At 41.9% G+C, this 12,257-nt stretch overlaps 1 long non-coding RNA gene across 1 annotated transcript in view; it reads left to right on the top strand.

The window, feature by feature from the left end:
* Nucleotides 1-11,828, top strand: part of LOC141139867 (uncharacterized) — a 91,777-nt gene extending 79,949 nt beyond the window's left edge. The window contains exon 3 of the long non-coding RNA XR_012243825.1: nt 11,703-11,828. This is a non-coding gene — a long non-coding RNA (uncharacterized lncRNA). The remainder of the gene's footprint in view (nt 1-11,702) is intronic.
* Nucleotides 11,829-12,257: the final 429 nt, after the last annotated feature.

The following is a 12,257-nucleotide window of genomic DNA, read 5'->3' as shown; positions in this document are numbered from 1 at the left end:
GTGGGCAAGCGTCAATGAAACATTCTATGGAAAATATAAAGCAGCTCTTCAAAATGCAAAAAAACTTTAGAATGTAAACATTTGTTAAATTTTAAAGCATTGTTTTACATTAGAATGCAATGCAATTCATTAGTCTTGATTGATGGGATTGTGTGCTCATGTGTCTTGCAAAATCAACACAATCGGAGGTGCATGGGCGGAGCCTGACTGAGCAGACATGCCAGCTTAGAGCTCTGCTCCTAAAGGGATGTTTATGCCATATTTTACCGTGTCCCTGCTCAGCTTCACCCGGTAAATATTGTTACTCGGTCTGCTAATAACCCCCACCACTTAATGTAATGGTTCTAGGGAGTTCTTGCCTGAAAATAAAGCCAAAAAATAACAAAGAAGTGCTGCCTTAGATTTCAGTCAGAATGGCACTAGCTGCATCCCCTCCCCCTGGTACCTCACACTCAGTGAAATCCTCTCAGTGCACTAAAGTATCTGTAGCAACACAGGGGGCAAGATGATGCAGATTCATCTATACAAACTTCACAAATGACATCTTTTACAGACCCTGCTCATTCTTTTGTTCTGAAGCAATTTGAAAAAATGCTTCACAAAACCCTTAAACACACCACAGATCACATAACAAACAGTCTGAATAGGGAAATCAGAGAACTGGGCCAAGGCACTGCAAATCTTAAACTGCGGGTTGATGAACTTCAAAATAACACTCAGGCTTGTGCAGTTTAATTTGAAAACCTCAAAGAGGAAAACTTAATCCTTCAATCTTGTTTAGAAGATTACGAAAATAGGGCCCGGCATTCCAATATCCGTATACGTGGAATACCTGAATCTGTCACCTATTTCAAGAACTACTGCCTTCCATACCAGTCAAACGAATGGAGATGGACAGGGTTCATAGAGCCCTCTCACCTCGGAAAGCTGATGGACCGCAACACAATATTATCACCAAATTTCACTATTTCCGTATCAAGGAACAACTTCTAGCTGCAGCTAGAGCAATATATTCACTGATTTTTCAGGGACATACCTATCAACTTTTTGCTGATCTATCTCAAGTCTCCATCTCTAAGCGCCGGGCTTTGAAGCCACTTCTTTAGGTTTTACTGCTACATCAAATCACCTATCAATGCGGCTTTTCATTTTCAATTTTTCACTTACCAAGGATCTAAATATGTGTGCCATTCTGCTGAAGAACTCCAATCTTCTTTCCAAAACATCCAGAATGCCCTCTCAACCAAAGCAATGCACGAAATCGAATGGTTACACATCGCTTGGAAAAATCAGCTGGTACTGAAGGAAATAAAAGTCGCCAGGGGCAAACAAAATGTGGTCGTTTTTCTTTTCCTACGCCAACTCCTGAGGACTCTATGGACTGATTTTTTTCTTTTTGTTTGACTCGATGTCAGGTATTTTTATATCTTTAACTTCCAACTAACTAGATGTTTGTTAAACTTTTTTTCGTCTTACCAGTTTAGAACTCACTCGATGCAAATGTTTTCTATTATTTAACTCCCTTCTTTTCTGCTGGTTTATATTTTTTTTTACTGACAGCAGTGAGTTGTTCTCTATAACAGACTTGAGCTATTATTCGTTTTTTGAATGTTTTCAGTGATGTTTTTTGTTACTTGTATACACCTTACCCCATCCCTTCCATCCTGCTTCATATGCTTTCTCATGACACATTGATGGGTATGGAACTTTTTGGAACAATGGGACAATGGAATCATTTCTATTTATGTATTACTTTTCATTGTTGGCAGTTACCTTTGGTGTTTTTTTTTGCTCCTCCAGTTTTCTTCCCTCGGCTCCCCGTTATTATATGGGCTTCTGATGGTAGCACTTTGGCCTCTGGTGGACTGCATTGTCGCTCCCCCAGTACGCCGTTCTGTTGAGCTATTAGCTCTCTTTATTATTTTACAAATCTTAGTAATATCTGCTCGACAAGAGCCAATTCCTTTCTTTTTTCCTACCCCCTATACTGAAATGTATGCGATCCTACTGTTAGATCTTAACGTTTTTATTATGCCACTCTTTATATTACCAATATGGCCCCCTTAAACATTTTGACCCTAAATGCCCAAGGTCTTAATATACCACAAAAATGCACTAAAGCATTACCTTCATTTGTCGCAGCTAAAATCCACATTATTTGCCTTCAGGAGACCCATTTTAGTGAACAATCTACTCCTAAGTTTTTCAGATCCTCTTATCCACAGGTATATACAGCCTCTGCAGCTACTAAACAATGAGGTGTTCTTATAGCTATTCACCATACAACCACATTTGTACTTTCATCTGAAATTAAAGATCCTGAAGGCCTCATTCTTATTGGGCACATTTCTGATGTTGCTGTAACCATTGTATCATATTATGCTCTTAATAAACATCCATTATCAATTCTTTCCCATCTTTTTCATGTAATTAATTCACATAATTTAGGTACAGTGATATTATGTAGCGAGTCAAAGTTCTTTTTCCCTTCTTGGATAAATCTCCCTCTTCTCTCTCCTCCTGTTCACCTAAGCTTTCTTTTCAGCAACTTATCTCTAAGCATAACATGTTAGACTCTTGGCGTGAGCTCAATCCAGCTCGTAAACGCTTTACATATCACTCCCATCCACACAAATCGTTTTCTAGGATTGATATTGATATCTTCCTAAGTGTTGGCCTGGCCCTAGAAATCCTATCATCAGTTATTACGCCCTTTACTTGGTCCGATCATAGTGCTGTTTGTAGTACCATCTCCTCCCCTATCCCAAGATCCCAGGATTCGTCTTGGTGCATTAATGATTCCATTCTAACTCACCCGTCCCATTGTCTAGATATTAAACATGCTCTCAATGACTATCTCATTAATAACATTTCTGCAAATATTTCCCCTCTTCCTCTTTGGGCATCTCATAGACATCCATAACTAGGAACAACTCAATCCAAGATACAGTATCTCACATTTTTGTAAATATTTTATTATATCTTTTCATGTGACAACACTGAAGCAATGACACTTTGCTACAATGTAAAGTAGTGAGTGTACAGCTTGTATAACGGTGTAAATTTGCTGCTCCCTCAAAATAACTCAACACACTAATGTATAAACTGCTGGCAACAAAGTGAGGTGAGTACGCCCTGAAGTGAAAATGTCCAAATTGGGCCCAAAGTGTCAATATTTTGTGTGGCCACCATTATTTTCCAGCACTGCCTTAACCCTCTTTGGCATGGAGTTCATCAGAGCTTAACCACTTGCCGACCGCCTAACGACGATATACGTCGGCAGAATGGCACGGGCAGGCAAAATCACGTACCTGGTACGTGATTGCCTTCCCGCGGGTGGGGGGTCCGATCGGAACCCCCCCGGTGCCCAAGGCGGTTGGCTTTGGTCTGGCAGCGATCAAAGATGAGGTGGAGGCCATCCATTCCTGGCCCCCCCCTCGCGATCGCTCCCAGCCAATGAGAATCGTCCCCTGCCTCTGTGTAGTACACAGAGGCAGAGGATGTGATGTCATCTCTCCTCGGCTCGGCAATTTCCGTTCCGGCGCCGAGGAGAGAAGACTGAAATGTGAGTTGCACAACACTACACCTCACAGTAGAACATGCCAGGCATACTTTACACCCCCGATCCCCCCCCCAATCACCTCCCCCCCCCCCCCCGTTACACTGACACCAAGCAGTTTTTTTTTTTTTTTTCTGATTACTGCATGGTGTCAGTTTGTGACAGTTAGTGTGTTAGGGCAGTGAGTATTAGCCCCCTTTAGGTCTAGGATACCCCCCTAACCCCCCCAATAAAGTTTTAACCCCTTGATCACCCCCCGTCGCCAGTGTCGCTAAGCGATCATTTTTCTGATCGCTGTATTAGTGTCGCTGGTGACACTAGTTAGGGAGGTAAATATTTAGGTTCGCCGTCAGCGTTTTATAGCGACAGGGACCCCCATATACTACCTAATAAATGTTTTAACCCCTTGATTGCCCCCTAGTTAACCCTTTCACCACTGATCACCGTATAACCGTTACGGGTGACACTTGTTAGTTCGTTTATTTTTTATAGTGTCAGGGCACCCGCCGTTTATTACCGAATAAAGGTTTAGCCCCCTGATCGCCCGGCGGTGATATGCGTCGCCCCAGGCAGCGTCAGATTAGCGCCAGTACCGCTAACACCAACGCACGCAGCATACGCCTCCCTTAGTGGTATAGTATCTGAACGGATCAATATCTGATCTGATCAGATCTATACTAGCGTCCCCAGCAGTTTAGGGTTCCCAAAAACGCAGTGTTAGCGGGATCAGCCCAGATACCTGCTAGCACCTGCGTTTTGCCCCTCCGCCCAGCCCAGCCCAGCCCACCCAAGTGCAGTATCGATCGATCACTGTCACTTACAAAACACTAAACGCATAACTGCAGTGTTCGCAGAGTCAGGCCTGATCCCTGTGATCGCTAACAGTTTTTTTGGTAGCGTTTTGGTGAACTGGCAAGCACCAGCGGCCTAGTACACCCCGGTCATAGTCAAACCAGCACTGCAGTAACACTTGGTGACGTGGCGAGTCCCATAAGTGCAGTTCAAGCTGGTGAGGTGGCAAGCACAAGTAGTGTCCCGCTGCCACCAAAAAAACAAACACAGGCCTGTCGTGCCCATAATGCCCTTCCTGCTGCATTCGCCAATCCTAATTGGGAACCCACCGCTTCTGCAGCGCCCGTACTTCCCCCATTCACATCCCCAACCAAATGCAGTCGGCTGCATGAGAGGCATTTTCTTTATGTCCTCCCGAGTACCCCTACCCAACGAACCCCCCCAAAAAAGATGTTGTGTCTGCAGCAAGCGCGGATATAGGCGTGACACCCGCTATTATTGTCCCTCCTGTCCTGACAATCCTGGTCTTTGCATTGGTGAATGTTTTGAACCATACACTAGTTGAGTATTAGCGTAGGGTAATACCCTACGCTACCCTACGCTAATACTCAACTAGTGTATGGTTCAAAACATTCACCAATGCAAAGACCAGGATTGTCAGGACAGGAGGGACAATAATAGCGGGTGTCACGCCTATATCCGCGCTTGCTGCAGACACAACATCTTTTTTGGGGGGGTTCGTTGGGTAGGGGTACTCGGGAGGACATAAAGAAAATGCCTCTCATGCAGCCGACTGCATTTGGTTGGGGATGTAGGCACACTTTCACAGGGTCTCCCAAGATGCCATCGCATTTTGAGAGACCCGAACCTGGAACCGGTTACAGTTATAAAAGTTACAGTTACAAAAAAAAGTGTAAAAAAAAAAAAAAAAAAACACAAACAAAAATATAAAATAAAAAAAAATAGTTGTCGTTTTATTGTTCTCTCTCTCACTCTATTCTCTCTCTATTGTTCTGCTCTTTTTTACTGTATTCTATTCTGCAATGTTTTATTGTTATTATGTTTTATCAGGGTTGCTTTTCAGGTATGCAATTTTTTTATACTTTACCGTTTACTGTGCTTTATTGTTAACCATTTTTTTGTCTTCAGGTATGCCATTCTCGACTTTGAGTGGTTATACCAGAATGATGCCTGCAGGTTTAGGTATCATCTTGGTATCATTCTTTTCAGCCAGTGGTCGGCTTTCATGTAAAAGCAATCCTAGCGGCTAATTGGCCTCTAGACTGCTTTTACAAGCAGTGGGAGGGAATGACCCCCCCCACCGTCTTCCGTGTTTTTCTCTGGCTCTCCTGTCTCAACAGGGAACCTGAGAATGCAGCCAGTGATTCAGCCAGCTGACCATAGAGCTGATCAGAGACCAGAGTGGCTCCAAACATCTCTATGGCCTAAGAAACCGGAAGCTACAAGCATTTTATGACTTAGATTTCGCCGGATGTAAACAGCGCCATTGGGAAATTGGGGAAGCATTTTATCACACCGATCTTGGTGTGGTCAGATGCTTTGAGGGCAGAGGAGAAATCTAGGGTCAACAAAAAAAATCTAGGGATAACAATAAAAATGATTAAAAAAAAAAAATGAAAGGAACAGTTTAAAAATAAGATACAAAAGCAAAAAAATAATAAAGAAAAAAAAAAAAAAAGCACCCTGTCCCCCCTGCTCGAGGCGGAACGCAAGGCGAACGCAAGCATCGGTCTGGCATCAAATGTAAACAGCAATTGCACCATGCATGTGAGGTATTACCGCGAAGGTCAGATCGAGGGCAGTAATTTTAGCAGTAGACCTCCTCTGTAAATCTAAAGTGGTAACCTGTAAAGGCTTTGAAAGGCTTTTAAAAATGTATTCATTTTGTTGCCACTGAACGTTTGTGCGCAATTTTAAAGCATGCCATGTTTGGTATCCATGTACTCGGCCTAAGATCATCTTTTTTATTTCATCAAACATTTGGGCAATATAATGTGTTTTAGTGCATTAAAATTTAAAAAAGTGTGTTTTTTCCCCAAAAAATGCGTTTGAAAAATCGCTGCGCAAATACTGTGTGAAAAAAAAAAATGAAACACCCACCATTTTAATCTGCAGGGCATTTGCTTTAAAAAAATATATAATGTTTGGGGGTTCAAAGTAATTTTCTTGCAAAAAAAAATAATTTTTTCATGTAATCAAAAAGTGTCAGAAAGGGCTTTGTCTTCAAGTGGGTGATGTGTGACATAAGCTTCTAATTGTTGTGCATAAAATGCCAGGACAGTTCAAACCCCCCCCCCCAAATGACCCCATTTTGGAAAGTAGACACCCCAAGCTATTTGCTAAGAGGCATGTCGAGTCCATGGAATATTTTATATTGTGACACAAGTTGTGGGAAAGAGACACACTTTTTTTTTGCACAAAGTTGTCACTAAATTATACATTGCTCAAACATGCCATGGGAATATGTGAAATTACACCCCAAAATACATTCTGTTGCTTCTCCTGAGTACGGGGATACCACATGTGTGAGACTTTTTGGGAGCCTAGCCGCGTACGGGACCCCGAAAACCAAGCACTGCCTTCAGGCTTTCTAAGGGCGTAAATTTTTGATTTCACTCTTCACTGCCTATCACAGTTTCGGAGGCCATGGAATGTCCAGGTGGCACAAAACCCCCCAAAATGACCCCATTTTAGAAAGTAGACACCCCAAGCTATTTGCTGAGAGGTATAGTGAGTATTTTGCAGACCTCACTTTTTGTCACAAAATTTGAAAATTGAAAAAAGAAAAAAAAAATTTCTTGTCTTTCTTCATTTTCAAAAACAAATGAGAGCTTCAAAATGCTCACCATGCCTCTCAGCAAATAGCTTGGGGTGTCTACTTTCCAAAATGGGGTCATTTGGGGGGGTTTGTGCCACCTGGGCATTCCATGGCCTCCAAAACTGTGATAGGCAGTGAAGAGTAAAATCAAAAATTTACGCCCTTAGAAATCCTGAAGGCGGTGATTGGTTTTCGGGGCCCCGTACGCGGCTAGGCTCCGAAAAAGTCCCACACATGTGGTATCCCCATACTCAGGAGAAGCAGCTAAATATATTTTGGGGTGCAATTCCACATATGCCCATGGTCTGTGTGAGCAATATATCATTTAGTGACAACTTTGTGCAAAAAAAAAAAAAAAAAATGTGTCACTTTCCCGCAACTTGTGTCAAAATTTAAAATATTCCATGGACTCAACATGCCTCAAGCAAATAGCTTGGGGTGTCTACTTTCCAAAATGGGGTCATTTGGGGGGGGGGGGTTTATGCCATCTGGGCATTTTATGGCCTTCAAAACTGTGATAGGTAGTGAGGAGTAAAATAAAAAATGTACGCCCTTAGAAATCCTGAAGGCAGTGATTGGTTTTCGGGGCCCCGTACGTGGCTAGGCTCCCAAAAAGTCCCACACATGTGGTATCCCCGTACTCAGGAGAAGCAGCTGAATATATTTTGGGGTGCAATTCCACATAAGTCCATGGCCTGTGTGCGCAATATATCATTTAGTGACAACTTTTTGTAATTTTTTTTTTTTTTTTGTCATTATTCAATCACTTGGGACAAAAAAAAAATGAATATTCAATGGGCTCAACATGCCTCTCAGCAATTTCCTTGGGGTGTCTACTTTCCAAAATGGGGTCATTTGTGGGGGTTTTGTACTGCCCTGCCATTTTAGCACCTCAAGAAATGACATAGGCAGTCATAAATTAAAGGCTGTGTAAATTCCAGAAAATGTACCCTAGTTTGTAGGCGCTATAACTTTTGCGCAAACCAATAAATATACACTTATTGACATTTTTTTTACCAAAGACATGTGGTCGAATACATTTTGGCCTAAATGTATGACTAAAATTGAGTTTATTGGATTTTTTTTATAACAAAAAGTAGAAAATATCATTTTTTTTTTCAAAATTTTCGGTCTTTTTCCATGTATAGCGCATAAAAAAAAACGGCAGAAGTGATCAAATACCATCAAAAGAAAGCTCTATTTGTGGGAAGAAAAGGACGCAAATTTAGTTTGGGTACAGCATTGCATGACCGCGCAATTAGCAGTTAAAGCAATGCAGTGCCAAATTGTAAAAAGTGCTCTGGTCAGGAAGGGGGTAAATCCTTCCGGGGCTGAAGTGGTTAACAGGATGCCACTAGAGTCATCTTCCGCTCCTCTATGTGGTTCATCAGAGCTTCACAGGTTGCCACTGGAGTCCTCTTCCACTCCTCCAGATGCTCAATAGGGTTCAGGTCTGGAGACGTGCTTGGCCAGTCCATCACCTTTACCCTCAGCTTCTTTAGCAAGGCAGTGATCATCTTGGAGGTGTGTTTGAGGTCGTTATCGTGTTGGAATACTGCCCTACGGCCCAGTCTCCAAAGGAAGGGGATCATGCTCTGCTTCAGTATGTCACAGTACATGTTGCCATTCATAGTTCCCTCAATGAACTGCAGCTCCCCGGTGCTGGCAGCACTCATGCAACCCCAGACCATGACACTCCCACTACCATGTTTGACTGTAGGCAAGACACACTTGTCTTTGTACGCCTCACCTGGTTGCCATCATACACGCTTCACACCATCTGAGCCAAATAAGTTTATCTTGGTCTCATCAGACCACAGGACATGGTTCCAGTAATCCATGTCCTTAGTCTACTTGTCTTCAGCAAACTGTTTTCAGGCTTTCTTGTGCATCATCTTTAGAAGAGGCTTCCTTCTGGGATGACAGCCATGCAGACCAATTTGATGCAGTGTGCAGCGTATGGGCTGAGCACTGACAGGCTGATGGTGGCCACACAAAATATTGACACTTTGGACCCAATTTGGACATTTTCACTGAGGTGTGTATTAACTTTTGTTGCCAGCGGTTTAGACATTAATGGCTGTGTGTTGAGTTATTTTGAGAGGACGGCAAATTTACACTGTTATACAAGCTGTACACTCACTACTTTACTTTGTAGCAAAGTGTCATTTCTTCAGTGTTGTCACATGAAAAGATATAAAAAACTATTTACAAAAATCTGAGGGGTGTACTCACTTTTGTGAGATACTATACCTATTAGATCGATTTCCTTATTACTGCTCTTCAAAATGAACCAATAGTCACCAGCTTACTTTTTCCCTTCTGATGGAATTTTCTAATGCTTTTGATGTAATACTTTATTGGTTTACTTGTTGTTCTACTCGTTACATTTTTACATTGTTATGTACTCATCATGTTCATAAATCGATATGTTTTGCTTTATTGCGAATATTGTACCACCATCCTTGTATGTACTCAAGTTGTCAATCTTTTTCATATTTAAAAAATAATAAGCAAATTTGACGAGGAAAATCAACACAATCAAAAATCAGTACTTACAACGTATGTGCAAAATAATTATTGTATTGTCAACCCTTACATATCATGTAAGGGTTAATACTGAAACAGGTTGTGTTGCATTGATGCAAATGAGCAGTTGAACACATTGCTTCTGTAGCACCCTCCTAGTGTAGGATGCTAGGTAAGTTTAGGTTTTGGTTCCTTTTGTAACTAAGGGAGCAGTGGTCATTTGTCCTGGTCTATTCAGAATTTCACAGGTAGGGAGTTTGATTGCTTCCCCCTGCCTCCGTAAGAAGCATCCAGAGCTTAGGGTGGGAGATTCAAATAACCAGCCTGAATATTTATCATGCTCCAGCCAATCCCCAGAGAGGAGTGTCCAGAAGGAGCTGGAAAAGTTATAGTCTGGAGCACTGGGGAGCTGTATTCCTTCTCCCCCCGGAATGTTCCGAAGCCTGAGGGGCTGCTGCCCATAGGCAGCATGTGAACTGGGTAGCTGTTCTAGAGGCCTCAGTGGTGCCAGGACTGAGGGCCCGGATGTATCTGCTTAGAAACTGATTGCAGGACGTCACCACAAAGTATCTGGTCTGGAGAAGGATTGCCTCACTCATTGGACCATGTCTGGAGGAAGCTGGAAGGTGGAATCTGTCCTGGCGACTTGTCAGTAAAGACCCTAAATTGATCCCTGTTACTATGTAGTGTTTCCCAGAAATCTCATTGCCCACCAGTAGTTGTGTATAGGCGCAGGATAACCAGACATCAAACTTGCCTCATAGCCTTCAGCTGAGAGACCTTAGACTGCTCAGAAGCTTGCCTCATGGCCCCCAAGCTATGAGTTTTTAGTCTGTTCAGAAAGAGACCTCATGGTCTTTAGCTGGGGGGGTTTAGCCTATACAATATTCACGTTTATTTAAGGAGATGAGTGCCCTCCAATTGCTATGTGCTAATCATTTTGGCATATCGGATGTCCTAACCGCTCTCCTGTTAAATTTTCTTCAAGTAATAAGTCTTAAAAATACATCCCCTAGACTGTGTTATTGGAACTGGTGTGAATGGACTGATGCTTGTGGTGGTGGGCAGTCTTTCTACTTTTGGGGAGGAACCAGTTAATATCAGCGGCTCCTAAGGTGGTAGCGCTACACTTCAGTGTGCATTTAGAATTAGGAATGTTTGTGGTTCATTCTCTACAGGTTGCTTTAGATATAGTTAAATATTACATGCAGTATTTGAGTGTGTTTACTACAAGTTAGGGTCAATAACATGTATACGTTAATTTTAATAACCTCTAATTTCAGGTACAATAGAGACTAATTGTCTGTAAAATGATACACATCAAACATGTACCAAGTTTAAAAAGAGAAGTTTGTAATGTTTTGGCTGAGGTAAGCCAAACTAATTATTAGTTACCTGCTAAATTTATTTACATGTGGAGAAGGAAGAGGGGAAGGAGAAGGAGTGCCAAGAAATCCTATTTTTCCATGGGGCATTGATCATTTTTAACATTCATAAATAGATATATTGACAAATGCCTTACTATTTCACTACACACTCTAGCAGCCTACCAAAAAAATGTAAGTGCCCCCAACTCCCTCAGTATGTAAACCTCAAAATGGTGCTCCTGTGCAAGAACTCCTATTCCTCTCTGAAATCTGGTAAGGTGGAAGAGGGCCAAGGGGTAGTGGGAATTCCTCATGCTGTCATGTAAAACCACACTTCCAGATGTGTCATTGCCTCCATGACCAGAGGTATTAGAAATGTGGGCTCTGGGGACAGCTTTTATGAACTATTGAGGGTATCCAAAGCAGCCATTATGGGTTCACTGATGGAAGCAGAGATTGTAGACTACATTGAATGCAATCCCTTAGGTCAAGGGACACTGCCCAAAAACAGTCATGAGAAACAAGATATTTTATGTTTTTTTTTTGTTTTATATACAGTATGTAACACAACAGAGTCATTTATAACAAACCTTTTTCATGCTTTTTGTTTTTTAAGGATTGTGGACACATCATCTCACTTCTCCTGTAAGGAGAGATATTATCGAACCTCAGTGTCTCAGTCTTCACAAAGCACAGAAAATAGAAGCCCTAGGGTGTTTGACCGTCTTTGGGAGTTTTTAGGGTAAGTTTTGTTGGGGACCATCTTCACTTTTTTAAAGGCAACACATAAAGACAAAAGCAGATGTACTAGCTATTAACCATACATTTTAAGGATCTTAATGGGATCTTAATAGGCCTTATGCACTGAAGCTGACAAACACCTGTTTTACCAGATTCTGTGTGCACCAGTTTAAGTAAATCTTCCCCTATGTGTCCATTCACACATAGGCACTTACAGGTGTTTAGGGGCAGAAATCTGAATGCATCAAAATCGTGTTCAGGAGAGGAGTACTTGGGCAGAAAAAAACTGTCCAATGCTCCAAAAGGCTTGTAAATGCATCTAAACTGGCCTAAACGCTAAGCAAGTTTGGCACTTGAACATTAATTCATTTCAATGGCCAGAATAAATGAATATTCTGGCCAGTAAAATGAATGAACGCCCAAATGTTTG

Source organism: Aquarana catesbeiana, linkage group LG04 (genome assembly GCF_042186555.1).
Source record: "Aquarana catesbeiana isolate 2022-GZ linkage group LG04, ASM4218655v1, whole genome shotgun sequence".
Lineage (NCBI taxonomy): Eukaryota > Metazoa > Chordata > Amphibia > Anura > Ranidae > Aquarana > Aquarana catesbeiana.
Note: the sequence above shows the minus strand (reverse complement) of the source record. Positions and strands in the feature narration are given on the sequence as shown.